This window comes from Manis javanica, chromosome 12, assembly GCF_040802235.1.
Source record: "Manis javanica isolate MJ-LG chromosome 12, MJ_LKY, whole genome shotgun sequence".
Taxonomy (NCBI): Eukaryota; Metazoa; Chordata; class Mammalia; order Pholidota; family Manidae; genus Manis; species Manis javanica.
In genome coordinates, this window is record NC_133167.1 from 61015154 (window position 1) to 61032940 (window position 17787).

A 17787-nucleotide genomic window follows, 5' to 3' on the forward strand; every position below is an offset into this window, starting at 1 on the left:
AGTTTCAAATATACTTCACAGGAATTTTTTTTTTAAGACCAATTCTTTTACCTTACTGACATTGTTAAATACTAATAAAAATTGCATCCTATTATATAAGACACACTTATAAAATTATAGTACTTTACTAAATTTTAGAATGGATACTTCCAAATGAGGCTTGCCCTCATCAATGAAGCCATTGGAGTCACCTCTCAACAAGAGACTCAGTTTGCTTCTCTTTTCAAGGAAACTGGAAATCTGAATTTTCATGTGAAACCATTTGAGTTTTAAACATTGACAATTTTTTTTTAGTTAAATACTATTTGGACCAAGGAGAACCCATCTGCAAGACGGATACACCCGGGAGCTACTAGTTTATACCATGTTTTGAACAGTGACTGCCCCTCAGGGCTCCATAAGGGACGCTGAGTCCCCCAGTTCTCTCCACTTCCCCTCTGGCGGTGCCTGGCTGACTTCACTCCTTTGATTGCTGTATGTAGACTCCAGACTCTGCAGCCCTAATTTAAAACTACAGGCCCTGCAATTCTATTAGTTGGGTTCCTCGATGTTGTAAATATTTGTCCTCTGATTGTAGGTTTAATTTTTGACACAGATGAGAGTCAGATATGAATAGCTATGTTAACATTCATTTGCCCATTAATAAAAGAATGAACACTGAGCCAGGTGATGCACAGATGCACAGAGTCACTGTCTTTGTCCTCAAGTACAGGAGGTCAAGGAAATAACAAGGGATTTAACAGGATTAGAAGGTGAGCACAGAAATAAGTTCATGGTGGGAAACTGCAGGCTTGGAGGCCTATGAATCCAAAAAGGAGTGTTGAGCTTGCAGAATAAAGGCTAGATGCCATGATAAGGATGAAGAAAAACAGTAAGATACATTTTGGGCAGAGAAGGGAAGCTCAGGCTGGCTAACTTGAAGGTAGAGGTCTAAGCTAGGAGATGTTGAAGGTTTTCCCCCAAAGTGGCTAAAAGGAAGTGGAGCTGAAAGTCACAGAAGTGGTAATGATAGAAGTACTTAAAGGGGTTAACAAATCCTCTCAGGATCATGGCCCTAGGCAGGTCAGAGATAATAACTGAAGCAGGTACTGAAATCAAGGAAGGTGGAATGTCTGCAAAATTAAGTGGTTTAATTAGTTGTGAGGAAAGAGATAAGGGGTGGCAGCAAATGAAAAAATAGACTAATTTTCTTACATAGCTTATGAACAATTCAGTCAAAGAGGACACTATTTAATCTGATTTAGAAGCTATATAAAAAAGAACTTTGCTCCTTTTTAAAATAAAAAGATATTGATTTTACTTATTATATCTTACTATTGAACTGAATTAACAGTATCTTAAAAAGATCATCAAACACTCCTTTAGACAAGAGAAATATACCACACCACACCCCCACCTACATTTCTTAATATACTAGAAAGAAAGAGACATTTACTGCATCAAATAGGATCAAACTGAAAGTCTATTTTCATTAAAGAAATAATTCTAAACCCTTAAGTGTGGTTCTGAAAATGTATTATAGAAGTATCTTGTGAACACAGACAGTTTAGCTAGGTGAGTTCAAAGAACTGTAAAGATGAACTCAAAAAAGAGAAATGAGAAATTTAGGAAAGGTTTTTGTTTGTAGATGCATATGGTGGGCCCCTCCATCTGGCTCTGAGCGCTCTTATCCAAATCTGACAAGGTGTCTCTTCTAGACTCCTCTGTGAACAGAAGGGTTAATGGAGAATCTAGCCCCCCTCTCTGCAGCCCTGCTAAGCTAAGCAGGTGTGAAATGTTTTTCTTTGTTTATATACTGACCTTAAAAAGGAAAATTTCTTTCTAACTCATCCTGACAAATGGCTGCGGGTAAACATCCCAGAACCTTTATGAGTTTGCTAAAGAAAAAAGAAAAAAAATCCACCACAGTAAAGAAAAAGACATATTTCAGACACCCAATACTGGGTTATATATTCTATGTTTTCAACTACAGAGCAAATACACATTTCTTCCCCTTAGAATTACCAGACGTGGAGCAAGCTACAAACAAAGGCAAAATTCTAAGGCCTTACTGGTTAGTAACCAAAAGTTCCATTTGTATTCCTAGGCAATAATAAAACAAGGTGCCAAGTGCCCAGATAAATTCAAATTACATTTAACTGTAAATGTATACAGTATTTCTTCAGTTATCAACTAAGACCTAGAGAAACGTTTAAGTAGATTCACATTTACTTTATACTACATATATGCAGATCTTCATAATAACAAGGAAATTGGAGGTGGGGGGGTGGTTAAGATAAACAAAGAAATTAAAATTCTCAGCCATCATTAATATTCTAGGAGAGTTAAAGCAGAAAATGTCAAAAGCATATGAGTCAAGGTACTTTGGATAATTCAAAACTAAACATGGGGTGAACTGCCTTTGTGTACAAAACAGCTAAGTTATAAAGATGTGTTTCACATCTCTAGGCTCTAAGTGCAATTACATGTATTTGGTCAGCTTTGTTGTTTTTGTCTCATTATAAAAGTAGCACATGTTCACTGTTTCCCATTTTTCATGGTCATACACAATTCTAACACATGCATGTGCACTTTTCTAATTCTTTCCTTAGAACAGATTCCTAAAAGTGAGGGTAATGGCTCAAAGGCATCTCATTTTAAGACTTTGTCTATCTCCTAAACTGTCCTCCAGAAGGCTATATGCCACTTTAGACTTCCACCAAAAGTCTAAACTTCCCAAAACTTTCCTTCATCTTCTCTGAAGGAAGCCAGGCTGTCCTCTGCAGGCCTCTCAATGGCAGCTAGTCTGTTTTTTTTTCAGTATTTGCTCCATTGGGCCCAGAGGTGAGCAAGGTGCCTGCCCTCTTGCCCCTCATTTTCACCTCCAGACAGCTCTCCCTACCTCGTCCTTTAAAACTGAATCTTATATCATTGGGTTGCCTTATTCATTATCCTTCACTGTTGCTGCCTTACACTGAAGGACTGCGCATGCCCATGACTGCATACCCTCACCAGCACTAAGTATTATTATTCCGTCTCACCCTGCCAATCTTCTATGTGGGACAGAGCTCCATACTGTTCTCTTATACAATCAGAAGGATCCTATGACACTGATTCTTGACTGGGAGAAGATACTGAATTCTGGAGGACAGGGAGAAGGGTGGGAATATATACAAAGAAAGGTTACAGTGTCCTAGTTCATAACAAAATACACTCAATAAATAATAAAATATTGTTGGCTGGTGAGAAAATGAAAAAACAGGATGAAAAAACACCATAGAAAACATGCATTTCAAAAGATTGGGAAACATACTACAGGATAATGTAAGCAGCTAGTTATCTACAGGTCTTAAAAAAGAAAGCTACGCCGAAATATGTGCTAACAAGCCACAGACAAGAGTACAAACCATGGGTGTGTTCTGGCTGTAAGTTGCTGAAATAATAGTAATCACAACAGTTACAAATACTGACAGCTGCCCAGGTGCCAGAAAGTGTGCTGAATGGGCTTACAAACATTCCCTCATTTGGTCCTCACAGCATCCTTATGATGAGGGCCCCATCATTATCTACATTTTATAGAAGGGGAGACTAAAACTTGGTTAAGTAACTTGCCCATGCAGCCAATGAGTCATGCAGCCAGATCTAAATCTACATGGGCTGACTCTAGAGTACAAGCTCTGAACTCCAAGCTATACAGCTCTCTGGGAATGAATGCCTCCGTTTTCAACAGAAGACAACAGGCTTTGTCTAAAATATGCAGATGAAAATTCATTCTGTACTTTTCATAAATATTTTGACTGCTGTCTTTGTTGGTAGATTGATTTCCCCCATTACGGACATGCTGACAAACAGTTTTTCCTTGTTGTAGGTTCCTAGTTTCTCCAGAATGGTCGTCTTCTCAGACAGTTACCTGCTTAGAGAGCCACTGAGTTTCCAGATCACACAAATCATACAACCTGAAGTTAAGAAAAACCTCTTCTGTTAAATAGGTTTTCATAGTCAATATGCTCCTCCCGTAGTCTCTTATGCCCAACTCCCAAGGCCAGGAGGGCCCTAACACTTACTCCTTCCTACCACCACAGCCCGGCCACTGCTATCTGCCTTGAGAACTCCAGAAATAATCTCGTGGTACCCACTGTCCCCATTTATGCCAACACAGGACAGCCCAGGCCCCAGGCTGCCCCTTCTTCATCTCTCACATGTTAATCCCATCTAGAACCTATTCCCACTTTTCCCCAATTCCTGAAACCTGCCACTGAGCCCTCACATTCCCTCATCAGCTAGACCCCATCTTTTCTAAACCTCTTCTCTGAACTCTCCTCATCTGCTCTGACAGAAGCCAGGCTGTCCTCTGCAGGCCTCTCAACAGCAGCTAGTCTGTCTCTTTCAGGCCTTGTTCCATTGGGCTTGCAGGTGAGCAAGGTGTCCTCCTTGACCCTCAGTGCCACTTCTGGACAGCTCTCCCTCCCTCCTTCCTAAAAGCTGACTCTTATGTCATTAGATTGCAGCAGCCATTATCCTCATTGTTGCCAACATATACCAACAATTCCAGATAGCTCCCCTTCATTTCTAGATGATTTTAGCCCCAGCTGTCATTTTCTCCAACTACTACTCACGTCTCATAGTGTGGGAATGTTTACATGCACATAAACCAGCCTCTGATATTTGTCCTCTCAAGTCCTTGAACTCCCCTTCAAGGACCTAATCCTTCACCACACTTCAGCTGTGCCTTCTTTTGGCTACACCCTAGATGCTGCATTACCAATAGCCGCACTCCTCTATAATCCAGAATCCATCCAGCCCATTTCCTATGCCTGCTTTGCTTCCAGTTCCCTCCTCATACCTGAACTTCAACAAGCCCTCACCTGCAGTAACCGATTCCTGTTCTTTTTCAGTGCCCCACTCTTCCCCAATGTCTTCCTGCCCTCCTCACCTAGCTTACATTCCACAGCAAATCAGAGAATCCTTTCCTTGCATCCATCCTTAGCTCCTTTGTTCTGCTTTTATTTCACTGTACTCAGGAAAACCACAACTCTGAATAAATCCAATTTATCTGCTCCACTCCACTCCTGTCTTATCCAACTCCATGCCTGCTGAGCTGAATATGGCTAGAGAAAACACACACCACTATCACTGCCCAGAAACCATACTACATTTCCCTTATCAGTGATTCTCAATTTTTTGCATAGAGATACTAATGGTTCCAGCACCATTTGTTGAAAATATTATTTTTATTTGCTGAATTGCCTTGGTACCTTTGTCAACAATCTATTGACCAAATATGTATAGGTCTACTTCTAGAGATTCTGTTCTGTTCCACTGGTCTAGCTAGACATGATACCTACCACACGGTCTTGATAACTGTAGCATTATAGTAAGTAGTAAGTCTTCCAACATTGTTCTCCTTTTTCAAAACTGTTTTGATTATTCCAGGTTCTTTACATTTCCATATACATTTTACAATCTGCTTATCAATTTCTACCAAAAACTAGCTGGTGTTATAATTGGGATTGTACTGAACCTACAAATCAATTTCAGGAGAACTGACATCTTAACAGCATATATTCTGACCTATGAACACAGTACATCTATCTCTCCATTTATGAATGCCTTCTTTCATTTCTCTCAGCATTGCTTTATGGTTTTCAGTGTAAAGGATTTGCACAAATCTTTTGTTAAATTTATTCCTTACTATTCCTTCATACTTTTTAAGAAATAGAACTTTATATAAAGTATATGGTGCATTAATTAAATTCACACCATCTGTTTCCAGAATCTGTTCACCATTCCAAACAGAAACCCTGTACCAATTAAACAGTAACTGCTCCATCTCCGCAGCCCCTGGTAACTACTCTGCTTTCTGTATCTGAATGTGCCCATTCTGGGTACCTCATGTAAAAGTAAAATCATACACTATTTGCTCTTCTGTGTTTGGCTTCTTTCACTTAGCATATTGTTTCCTAGATTCATCCATGTTGTAGCATGTATCAGAATTTCATTCCTTTCTAAGGAATGTATACTATTCCATTGTGTGAATATTTCATTTTTTGTTTATCCATCTGATGATGGACATTTGGGTTGTTTCCAACTATTTCATATTTTTGTTGCATTGTAAACAGTATTATTTTAGATGGCTAATTCCCACTGTTCCTTGCATGTATCAAAAATGAACTCTTGATCTGCTCTCACAAACCTGCTCCACCCATGATCTTCCCCATCTCACATGATGGCAAATACATCCTTCCATCTCCTCCATGCAAAATCTTTGAGACTTCCTTGATGACTTTCACACAGCATGTCCAATCAGTGAGCAAATCTGGCTGGCTCCACTTTTAAAATACACCCCAAATTCAACCACCTCTTACTGTTTCCACTGCAACCTTCATTGTCCCCACCACACACATCTCTCATCTGGATTATAATCCTAACTGCCCTTGCCTCTGCCCCATACAGTCTTTCATTTTTTCTTAACAGAGTATTCAGATAGGAAAACATAAATCAAATAATTTTACTCCTTACTCCAAAGCATTCCATTCCTCACCATTTCCTCCCAGTTTAAATCAGAAGGTCTCACAATTGCCTACAAGACCTTATATTATTTGGCCTTGTTACCTCTCTGGTCCTATTTCCTGCATTTCCTCCCTCCCTCTATTTCTGTCACAGTGGCCTTCCAACTATTTCTCCAACATATCAATTAAGCACCCACCTATCATTTGCTGGTCCTTCTGCCTTGAAGTTTTAACCCCATATAAGCATATGGCTCTCTCCCTTACTTCCTTCAAGGTTTTACCCAAATTTCATCTTGTCAATGAGGCCTACCTGGACCAACCTGTTTAAATTTGCAACTCTAGCCCCACACTGGCCCTCTTGGTATCTCCCTTACTCTGCTCTATGTTTTTCCTTACATTTTTATATAAACCTTTTTTTTTTATTAAAGTGTAGTTGACATGCACTTTAGTTTCAGGAGTACAACATAGTGATTCAACATTTATGTACTACAAAGTGATCCCCATGATAACTCTAGCTGCTGTCTGTCGCCATATACAGTTGTTACATATTATTAACTACCTTCCCTATGCTGTACATTGTATCCTCATGTCTTATTTTATAACTGGAAGTTTGTACCTTTTAATCCCCTTCCTCCACTTTGCTCATCCTGCTACCCACCACCTCCCTATGGCAACCATCAGATTGTTCTCTGTGTCTGTAAGTTTGGTTGGTTTGTTTTTTAGATTCCACATATAAGTGAAATCATATGGTATTTGTCTTTCTCTGTCTGATTTATTTCACTTAGCATAATACCTTCTAATACATGTTGTCAAAAATGACAAGATTTTGTTCTTTTTTATGGCTGAGCGATATTCCATTATGTGATGTGTATGTGTGTCTGTGTGTACACACATCTTCTTTATACATTGATCTATCAATGACACTTAGGTTGCTTCCATATCTTAGCTATTGTAAATAATGCTGCAATGAACATAGGGCTGCATATAACTTTTCAAATTAGTGTTTTCCTTTTCTTTGGATAAATACCCAGAAAAGGAACTGCTGGGTAATATGGTAGTTCTATTTTTAGTTTTTTGAAGAGCCTCTATACTATTTTCTATAGCAGCTGCACCAATTTACACTCCAACCAACTGCATACAAGGGTTCTCTTTTCTCCACATCTTCACTAACACTTGTTATTTCTTGTCTTGTTGATACTAGCCACTCTGACTGCTGTGAGGTGATATCTCATTGTGGATTTGATTGGCATTTCCCTGATGATTAGTGATGTTGAACATCTTTTCATATCTGTCAGCCATCTATATGTCCTTTTTTTTTGGTATCATTAATCTACAAATGAAGAACATTATGTTTACTAGACTCCGCCCATCACCAAGTCACCCCAACAAACCCCATTAGTCACTGTATATCAGTGTAGTAAGATGCCGTAGAGTCACTACTTGTCTTCTCTGTGTTGCACAGCCCTCCCCGTGCCCTCCCCCATTATACATGCTAATCATAATGCCCTCTTTCTCCCCCACCCCTTATCCCTCTCTTCTCACCCATCCTTCCCAGTCCCTTTCCCTTTGGTAACTGTTAGTCCATTCTTGGGTTCTGTGATTTCTGCTGCTGTTTTGTTCCTTCAGTTTTTTCTTTGTTCTTATACTCCACAGATGAGTGAAATCATTTGGTATTTGTCTTTCTCCACCTGGCTTATTTTACTGAGCATAATACCCTCTAGCTCCATCCATGTTGTTGCAAATGGTAGGATTTGTTTTCTTCTTATGGCTGAATAATATTCCATTGTGTATATGTACCACATCTTCTTTATCCATTCATCTACTGATGGACACTGAGGTTGCTTCCATTTCTTGGCTATTGTAAATAGTGCTGTGATAAACAAAGGGCTGCATATGTCTTTTTCAAACTGGGCTGCTGCATTCTTAGGGTAAATTCCTAGAAGTAGAATTCCTGGGTCAAATGGTATTTCTATTCTGAGCTTTTTGAGGAACCTCCATACTGCTTTCCACAAAGGTTGAACTAATTTACATTCCCACCAGCAGTGTAGGAGGGTTCCCCGTTCTCCACAACCTTGCCAACATTTGTTATTGTTTGTCTTTTGGATGGTGGCCATCCTTAGTGGTGTGAGGTGATATCTCATTGTGGTTTTAATTTGCATTTCTCTGATGACAAGCGATGTGGAGCATCTTTTCATGTGTCTGTTGGCCATCTGAATTTCTTCTTTGGAGAACTGTCTGTTCAGCTCCTCTGCCCATTTTTTAATTGGATTATTTGCTTTTTGTTTGCTGAGGTGCATGACCTCTTCATGTATTTTGGATGTCAACCCTTTATCGGATCTGTCATTTATGAATATATTCTCCCACACCTATATGTCTTTTTTGGAAAAATATCTATTCAGGTCCTCTGCCTACTTTTAAATGGAGTGTTTGGTTTTTTGATATTTAAAGTTGAGTTTTCTAAAATATATTTTTGATATTAACTGCTTATCAGTTATATCATTTGAAAATATCTTCTACTCAGCAGGATGCCTTTTCATTTTGTTAATGGTTTCTTTTGCTATGAAATCTAAACATTTTATTGAGGAGTAATTTTAGATATATGGAAAAGTTGAAAAGATAATGCAGATAGTTCCTCTCACCCTGTTTTTAACATGTTTCATCACCAGGATAGGTTTGTCAAAACTAAGAAACCCTCACTGGTACATTACTATTAACTAAACTCCAGACTTTATCTGGATTCACCATTTTTCCCACCAATGTCCCTTTCTTCTAGTCCATTGCCCAGTTCAGGAGACACTGCTTTACATTTGGCCATCACAGCTCCTCAGTCTCTTCTGGGCTGCCACAGTTTCCCAGTCACAAGACCTAAACAACCTTGAAGAGTACTGGCCAGGTATTTTGTAGAATGCCCATCAGTTTGAGATTATCTGATGTTTTCCTCAAGACTAGATGGACGTTATTGGTTTGGAAAAAAAAGATCATAGAAATGGAGTGCTTTTCTCATCACATCATTTCTGTGATACATGCTGTCAACATGTCTTCCTGCCAGTGATGTTAACCCTGATCACTTGGGTAAGATAGTGTCTGCCAGGTTCATACACTGTAAAGTTATTAAGTTTTTTTCTATACTCTAATCTTCATGAATGAGTCACTAAGCTCATATTTAATATTTAAGAGGGTAAGGGTCTTTATAATGTTTTAATATACTATTTAATTCATTTTTTTACTTCCCACATTAGGAGAGAAGTTCTAAAATTGTTGTCTATTTTATTTACCAGTGTGACTCCAGTGTCTAGAATAGTACCTAGCATGTAATAGTATTTGTTGGATGACAGAATTCAGAGAAGGAGGTTTCCTAGAAATCTGTTCAGGTCATAGTTTCCTACAGTATCTCCCCTCTAGAAAAGTATGTGCTCAAGAAAAAAAAATCACTCATGTCATTCACTCTGAGGTATTACTAGCATGTTGAGTTACTCTTTTCAGTGAGATCTGCAGTTTTATTAGGGGAAACTTGAAATTACAATGCTAAAATTTGAGATATTTTGAGATATATGCTAAATTTGAGATTAAGTAAAGAATATACACAAACTGCTTATAGTAGTGGCTGTAAAAAATGTTGATTTTCTATTTCCTTACTCTACAGTAAGAGAGATGTTGAGGGTACAGAGGACCTTCCTTGGTACCTCAAAAAGATACTTATTCTACCTGCTAACAATCTCAAATTAGTTTTGAAACAAGGCAGAATATAAATTTTTAACACTTCACACCCCAAATCCAGTTAATTTCTTGATCTTACTTTAAAAAAAAATCTGTTCCTGATCTGATCAGCACTTGAAGTTAAGTCTTATCTAGAATCAGGATTTCCCACATATCCTCACTGTTCTGACAGTGTTACCCTGCCCTTAACCACAATTCCCAGATTTCTTTGAGTATAAAATTTTTCCCAAGGAAGAATGTAGGTCACACTTAAGGGCCTTATTTTTGTGGTTAAGAAAGTATCCTGAGATTTTAAAGGGAAAAAGTCTCCACTTTCATAACTTTAAAGATTTGTTCAGCAGCTAATTACTTTAGAAGTTAGTTTAGGTGTTAATTAATTTATGTATTATTTTTTAATGCCCATCCAATGATTAAAATTTCATGAATTATACTTCTTGATGTAGATGCTATGATTATTATTCCAATAACAGAAGCAGATTCTGTTTCCCACTAAAGGAAACACTGGTCTGCACACTTGTAAAATTCAGTGAGCCAACATTATTTTGTTCATTAATTGCTTAATATAGTCTCTCTTTGAAAGCAGAGCAGTCCTACAGACCCCTTCTTCTTTATCAGTCTGCAAACACTTACCAGACATTTCCCTCCTTTCAGTGTAGCTGCCCTAACATAGTTACTTTTACTAAGCACGATTTTCCTGAAGAACAGTATCGCAGATAGGAGTCACATTTTCAAGCCATTAAGATTCTGGCAGTCTGATTTCATTTAGGACACCTTAATTTTTTTCAGGTCATGAATAAGTGAACATCTGATATTAATAGAGCTAAGGAAAAGCCCCCTGGATTCCTATTTTAGAAACATGTTAAAAAAACAAACCAGATAAGAACTATGTCCAGGAAGACCCTTCCTAGATGCTATAGAACAGAACTTTTCATTCAAAGACAAATAATATTAAGAACTCAAAAAATCAGCCAAACATGGAAAAGAAAAGGCTTTGAAGTAGATTAGGAATGCCAAGCTATATTCTTTTCAGTATACTCAGGAACAGCAAAACTTTTCTGTAAATTTTATAGAAGGAGAGTTGATATGGATCACCATGTTTACTATTTTGTTTTATATGCTCTAGGTATTTATTGATTGCTTACAGTGAGTGTGGCCAGGTACCATGCAGAGCTCAGAAAATCCAAAGATCAGTAAAAAATACAGCTCCTGTGCTCAAGAAGCTACCATGTGGGAGAGGGCTAAGGCTTGCTCTGTGTGGCCTCAGAAACTGTGATCAGTATCAATGGCTGGAGGCTGTATTATAAATAACTTTCTAAGATTTAAACTGTTACAGAATTGAACAACCTGCATTTCACATGTTGGCAATGGTAGTGCTCAAACAGAAACTGGATGTCCTAACCAGGAGTAGGAATCAAGCACGAGTGGAAAAAGAAAAAGGTAAAATGGTCTCTATTTTGAATTTCATGTCAGTGACTCTCTAACTTCACTAGAAAGCAGAAAAGAAAATTCTAGGCACCTTTTTAACACCTAAGTGAGATAATTTCATTCTGAAGACTAAGAGCTAATCACATCTATTTTTAAATTATCTGAAACACCCATGGATGGTTCTTCTCTTCCAATTTTTCAACTGTTTTCTGTATAATAGGCTTTGAGTGTCTCAGAAATTCAGATTCATGCTTCATGCTATTTTCCCTGTAGCAACAAGAGCTTAGCGTTGTATAACACCAGTTTTTCAGGAATTAGCATTTTTACTGGAGTAAGTTTATTGCCTGCTATCCTGGCTTTAAAGTACTGTTGTGAAGATACAACTGATAGTCAACAGTTATCCATAACTTCTTGTATATCAAGCACTCCTCTGCCAATTTTGCATGTTATCTCATTTAATTCTCTCAGCCACTCCATGATGTTGGTACTGTTATAAGCCCCCCTTTCCAGATGAGAAAACATGGCATGTTCATACAAAAAGTTGCCAGTAACTGGCAATACTTAACAGTAATACTGGAGTGGTGTGGCAGTTTTAACCACATGTCAAATTAGTGGTATGTGGATAAATTGTATAATTCAGAAGAGAAAGAAAAAAGTTATGCTTGTAGGGTCTGCCCAGGCAGAGAAGACAAAGGTATCACTGTGAACAAGGTTACAGAAATGGGACAGTAGAACAGTTGGACACAGTGGGGAGTTCAGGTCAGAAAATAAAAGACAAAGCTAGAAAGTCAGGCAAGAACCAGAGTGGGAAGATCTTGAATCTGAAAGTGCTTGTTGAAGCTTCATGTGTGTGTGCCATTCCTAAGTCAGTCTTTAGTTCACTATGCGCAGAGACATTGCCAACTAGGGCCTGTGCACAGGTGGCCTCCTGAGTATGTACATTAAGGTCTTTTTTTAAAAGCCTCTAATAACAAAAATCTCTCCACCACCAGCTTGACAAGGTAGCTAACATTCTAAACTGAAATAAACATTCTGACCATCTGTATCTGACATATGATTGGCTAGGAACCACCTAAGTCAGTGGTTCTCAAACTCTATTGGGCACCAGAAACATCTGGAAAGCTTGTTACAGCACAGATTGCCAGGACCCACACACCAGCGTTTCTGACTCAGTAGGTATAGGATGAGGCCTAAGAATTTGCATTTCCACCAAGTTCCCAGGTTGATGCTTAATGCTACCAGTCCAGGGGCACACTTTGAGAATCACTAACCTAAAAGAATAGAATCCAGAATGGGTAAATTCTGACTGGAGAGAAAAATTTTTCATGGGGTTGTCTTAAATAATAACTTGTGAAAAGACTTTCGAGGAGGGGAAGAGACTATGTGGAGATACTATAACATAGAAGTTAAGCACTGTGATACAGACACTTGAAAGTAGTAACTTAAAATGTTAGCTCCAGTATAGTGAAGTATGCTCTCTTGAGGCTTGAAAATACTAAGAATCTACTCTTCAGTACCATTTTATACAAACTATCACAGAAACTGCCAGAACTCAATGGCAGTTCTCAACACCCAAAATATTTAATTTTTTTAAATTGATAGTCTTATATTAGTTTCAAGTTTATAACACAGTGGTTTGACAGTTACCCATATTACTAAATTCTCACTCCCACTAGTGCAGCTTCTATCTGTCAACATAGGAAGATGTTACAGAATCACTGACTATGTTCTCCATGCTGTACTACCATCCCCATGACAGACCTACATTATGATTGAGAATTTTTGTGCCCCTTTAAGTCCCTCACCTTCCCCACCCACCCACCTTACCTCTCCCCTATGGTAACTACCAGTAACTTCTCAGTGTCTGTGAGTCTGCTGTTCTGTTCATTGTTTTGCTTTATATTTATATTCCACAAATAAGTGAAATCATATGGTATTTGTCTTTCTCCACCTGACTCATCTCACTGAGCGTAATGCCCTCTAGATACATCTATGTTGTTGCAAATGGCAGGATTTCTTTTCTTTTTATGGCTGAAAATACTCCATTGTGTATATGTACCACATCTTCTTTATCCATTCATCTACTGATGGACACAGGGTTGCTTCCATTTCTTGTCAATTGTAAATAGTGCTGCGATAAACATAGGGATGCATATGTCTTTTTCCAACTGGGCTCCTGCATTCTTAGGGTATATTCCTAGAAGTGGAATTCCTGGGTCAAATGATATTTCTATTTTGAGTTTTTTGAGGATCCTCCATTGCTTTCCACAATGGTTGAACTAATTTACATTCCCACCAGCAGTGTAGAAGGGTTCCCCTTTCTCCACATCCTCGACAAAATTTGTTGTGGTTTTAATTTGCATTTCTCTGATGATTAGCGATGTGGAGCATCTTTTCACATGCCTGTTGGCCATCTGAATTTCTTCTTTAGAGAAGTTTCTGTTCAGATCCTCTGCCAATTGTTTAATTGGATTATTTGCTTTTTGTTTGTTGAGGTATGTGAGCTCTTGCCTTTTATCTCTTTGTATTGTCTGATTGCCATGGTTAGGACTTCTAGCACTATGTTAAATAAAAGTGGTGAAAGTGTACATCCTTGTCTTGTTCCTGATCTTAGAGGAAAAGATTTCAGCTTTTCACCATTAAGTGGAATGTTAGCTGTGGGCTTGTCATATATAGACTTTATTATGTTGAGGTATGTATCCTTTATGCCCATTTTGTTGAGTTTTTATCATTAATGGATGAATTTTGTCAAATGCTTTTTCATCATCTTTTGAGATGATTATAAGGTTTTTAATCCTTCTTTCTGTTAATGTGGTGTACAATATTGATTGATTTAAAAGTATTGTACCATCCTTGCATCTCTGGAATAAATTCCACTTTGTTGTGATGGATGATCCTTTTGGTATATTTTTTAATTCAGTTTGCTAATATTTTGTTAGGAATTTTTGTATCTATGTTCGTCAGGGATATTGGTCTATAATTTTTTTTTTTTGTAGTGTCTTTGCCTGGTTTTCATATTAGAGTGATGCTGGCCTTGCTGGCCTTATAGAATGAATTTGGAACTTTCTCCCTTATTCTACTTTTTGGAATACTTTAAGAAGGATGAGTATTAACTCTTCTTTAAACTTTTGATAAAATTCAGCTGTGAAGCCATCTGGTCCTGCAGTTTTGTTTGTTGGGAGATTTTTGGTTAACAATTCAATTTTGTTAACGGTAATTGGTCTGTTCAGATTCCCTGTTTTCTTCTTTGAAGGCTGTACTTTTCTAGAAAATTATGCATTTCTTCTAGGTTGTCCAAGTTTATGGCATATAATTTTTCACAGTGTTTGCTAAGAATTTTTTGTATTTCTGTAGTATCTGTTGTGACTATTCTTTCTTCGTTTCTGATTTTATTTGTGTACTATCTCATTTTGTCTGGCTAGAGGGTTATCTATTTTATTTATGTTCTGAAAGGACCAGCTCTTAGTTTCATTAATTTTTTCTATTGTTTTATTCTTTCATGTTATTTATTTATGCCCTGATCTTTATTATGTCCCTCCTTCTACTAAGTTTGGATTTCTTTTGTTCTTTTTTCTAGTTTCTTTGTGAATTTAGACTGTTTATTTGGTATTGTTCTTGTTTCTTGAGGTAGGCCTGTATTGCTATGTATTTCCCTCTTAGAATGGCCTTTGAGGTGTCCCAGAAATATTGGACTGTTGTATTTTTGTTTTCATTTTTCTCCGTGTATTGCTTGATTTGTTTTAATTTGATCATTGATCCCATAGGTTATTTAGAAGCATGTTGTTTAGCCTCCATGTGTTTGTGGGCTTTTCTGTTTTCTTTGTGCAATTTACATCTAGTTTCACATCACTGTAGTCTGAGAGGTTGCTTCATACAATTTCAATCTTTATGAATTTATGGAGGCTCTTTTTGTGGCCTAGTATGTGATCTATTCTGTAGAACATTCCATGTGTACTTGAGAAAAATGTGTATCCTACTGCTTTTGGGTGGAGTGTTCTGCATATGTCTGTTAAGTACATCTGATCTAATTTATTTTTCAGTGCCTCTGTTTCCTTATTTATTTTCTGTCTGGTTGATCTACTAATGTGAGTGTTGTGTTAAAGTAGTCTACAATGAATGTGTTGTAATCTATTTCCCACTTTAATTCTCTTAGTATTCATTTTACATATTTAGGTGCACCTATGTTGGCTGAGTAGATATTTACAGTTACTATATATCCTCGTGTTGGACTGACCCCTTTATTATTACGTAATGTCCTTCTCTGTCTCTTGTTACTTTGTTTGTTTTGAAATCAATTTTGTCTGATATAAGTATTGCTACTCCTGCTTTTTTTCTCCCTATTGTTTGTATGAAATACCTTCTTCCAACCCTTCACTTTTAGCTTATGTATGTCTTTGGGTCTGAAATGAGTTTCCTATAGGCAGTATATAGATGGATCTTGCTTCCTTATCCATTCTGCCACTCTATGTCTTTTGATTGGTGCATTCAATCCATTTACATTTATGATAATTATTGATAGGTATGTACTTACTGAAATTTTATTAATTGTTTTCTATTCGTGTTTATAGCTCCTCTCAGTTCCTTTCTTCTTCTCTTACAGTCTTCTCTTGTTATTTGATGGTTTTCTTCAGTGTTGTGTTTGGATTTCTCTTTTTTTAAATTTTTTGTGTATCTACTATATGCTTTAAGGTTTGTGGTTACCAAAGGTTCAAGGATAGCTTCCTGACTATATAACAGTCTGACTATTCAGTTGCTGATTTCTCTATTTCAAACACAATCTAAAAGTACTTTTTTAAAAATATGGAACACCTCAAGAATTTGAGTGTCATCCTTGAGCAGGGGCCATACTAATCTTCTCTGTATTGTTCCAGTTTTACTGTATGTGATGCCAAAGTGAAGACCCAAAGTAATTTAATTTTTGTTTTGGTCCTATCAATGAAAGAAAAATGTAGTATTATTCCTTATTGCACTCAGGGACAAGGAATAATATTAAAACAGCATTTCTACAAGTAGTGCAAATGCAAATAATTCATTAATAAGAAGTCAGTTACAGAACTGCAAAGAGAAAGTATCTCCCATGACCTAATAAAGTGATAACATTACCTAGCTTTCTATGAAGCAGTAAATTCTGTCATGCTGATAAAATCTGCAAAATAAAAGCTTTAAGTTTCAGCTCTTTCTGACTTGTCAATTACAAGTTTGTATTTTCTATTTCACATGGATATTTCCCCCTTTATATAAAAAGTTATTGACAGTTCCTGTTCTTATGACCAGTTCTGACATTTTAATCTTCTCTCTTTATCTATAAACATTTGCAACATGGGACAAAACTTGAATTTATCTGGCTTTCAACATTTCTACAGCCAATTTGGTAGGATTTTTTTTTTAAATAAAGACTGTAGTGCCTTGAAAACAGCAGGAAAAATGAAGAAAAGACCTCCTATTTCACCTCTTGAGGGTTCTGCTTCCTTTCAGTTCTTCAGTGGAAATAACAAGGAGTCATGTTTCTTTCATGTATTTCGTACTTAAATCTGGTTCCCTACAATCAGTTGAATATCAACAGCTTTCAACTTAACACAAATGCTTACAAGTTTCCATATCTCAGACAGAAAAAAAAATACCAAGGACAAATCTAGTTCAACATATCATCAAATATATTATAAGATTTAAATGAAGATGTTGTGATTAACCCCGTCTAAGAGTTCTCGTTGTGAAGCTGATGAACTACGTGCTACGTGGGGGCTCTTCTCTCCATCAGTAGTTGAAAAGAAGACACTGGTCTACAATGTCTTTCTATGCCTCCACTCCTTGCTTTAATTCTGCCAGCAGTTTGCTTTGATCTCAGCTTGCTGGAATTCATCAAAAAAACATGATAATGGCTTCTTTTCTTGTATTTGGTATATATCCCTAAGATCATATTACTTTTTTCTGTTGAAACTAATTTTTTTTTAACAAAAATAAATAGTGCTCTACTCAATCTTAATATGAGTTGTTAATGGGGATAGTAGTATGCCATGGAGAATATAGTCAATGATTTTATAACATCTTTCTATGTTGGCCAATAGTTTGGGTGAGGATTTAATGAGATGAGTAACTGCTGAACCACTGTGTTTTACATTTGAAACCAATATTAGATTGTATATCAATGGCATGTCAA

The 17787-nt window shown here is 37.2% G+C and overlaps 1 protein-coding gene and 1 non-coding gene across 10 annotated transcripts in view; both read right to left on the bottom strand.

Moving 5' to 3' along the window:
* The window catches only part of MAP3K20 (mitogen-activated protein kinase kinase kinase 20), a 189207-nt gene that overhangs the window by 155705 nt on the left and 15715 nt on the right, over positions 1-17787 (bottom strand). The gene's annotated exons all lie outside the window — the stretch shown is intronic.
* Positions 16425-16531, bottom strand: LOC118974125 (U6 spliceosomal RNA). The gene has a single exon (XR_005063723.1). It is a non-coding gene; the product is annotated as a U6 spliceosomal RNA (small nuclear RNA).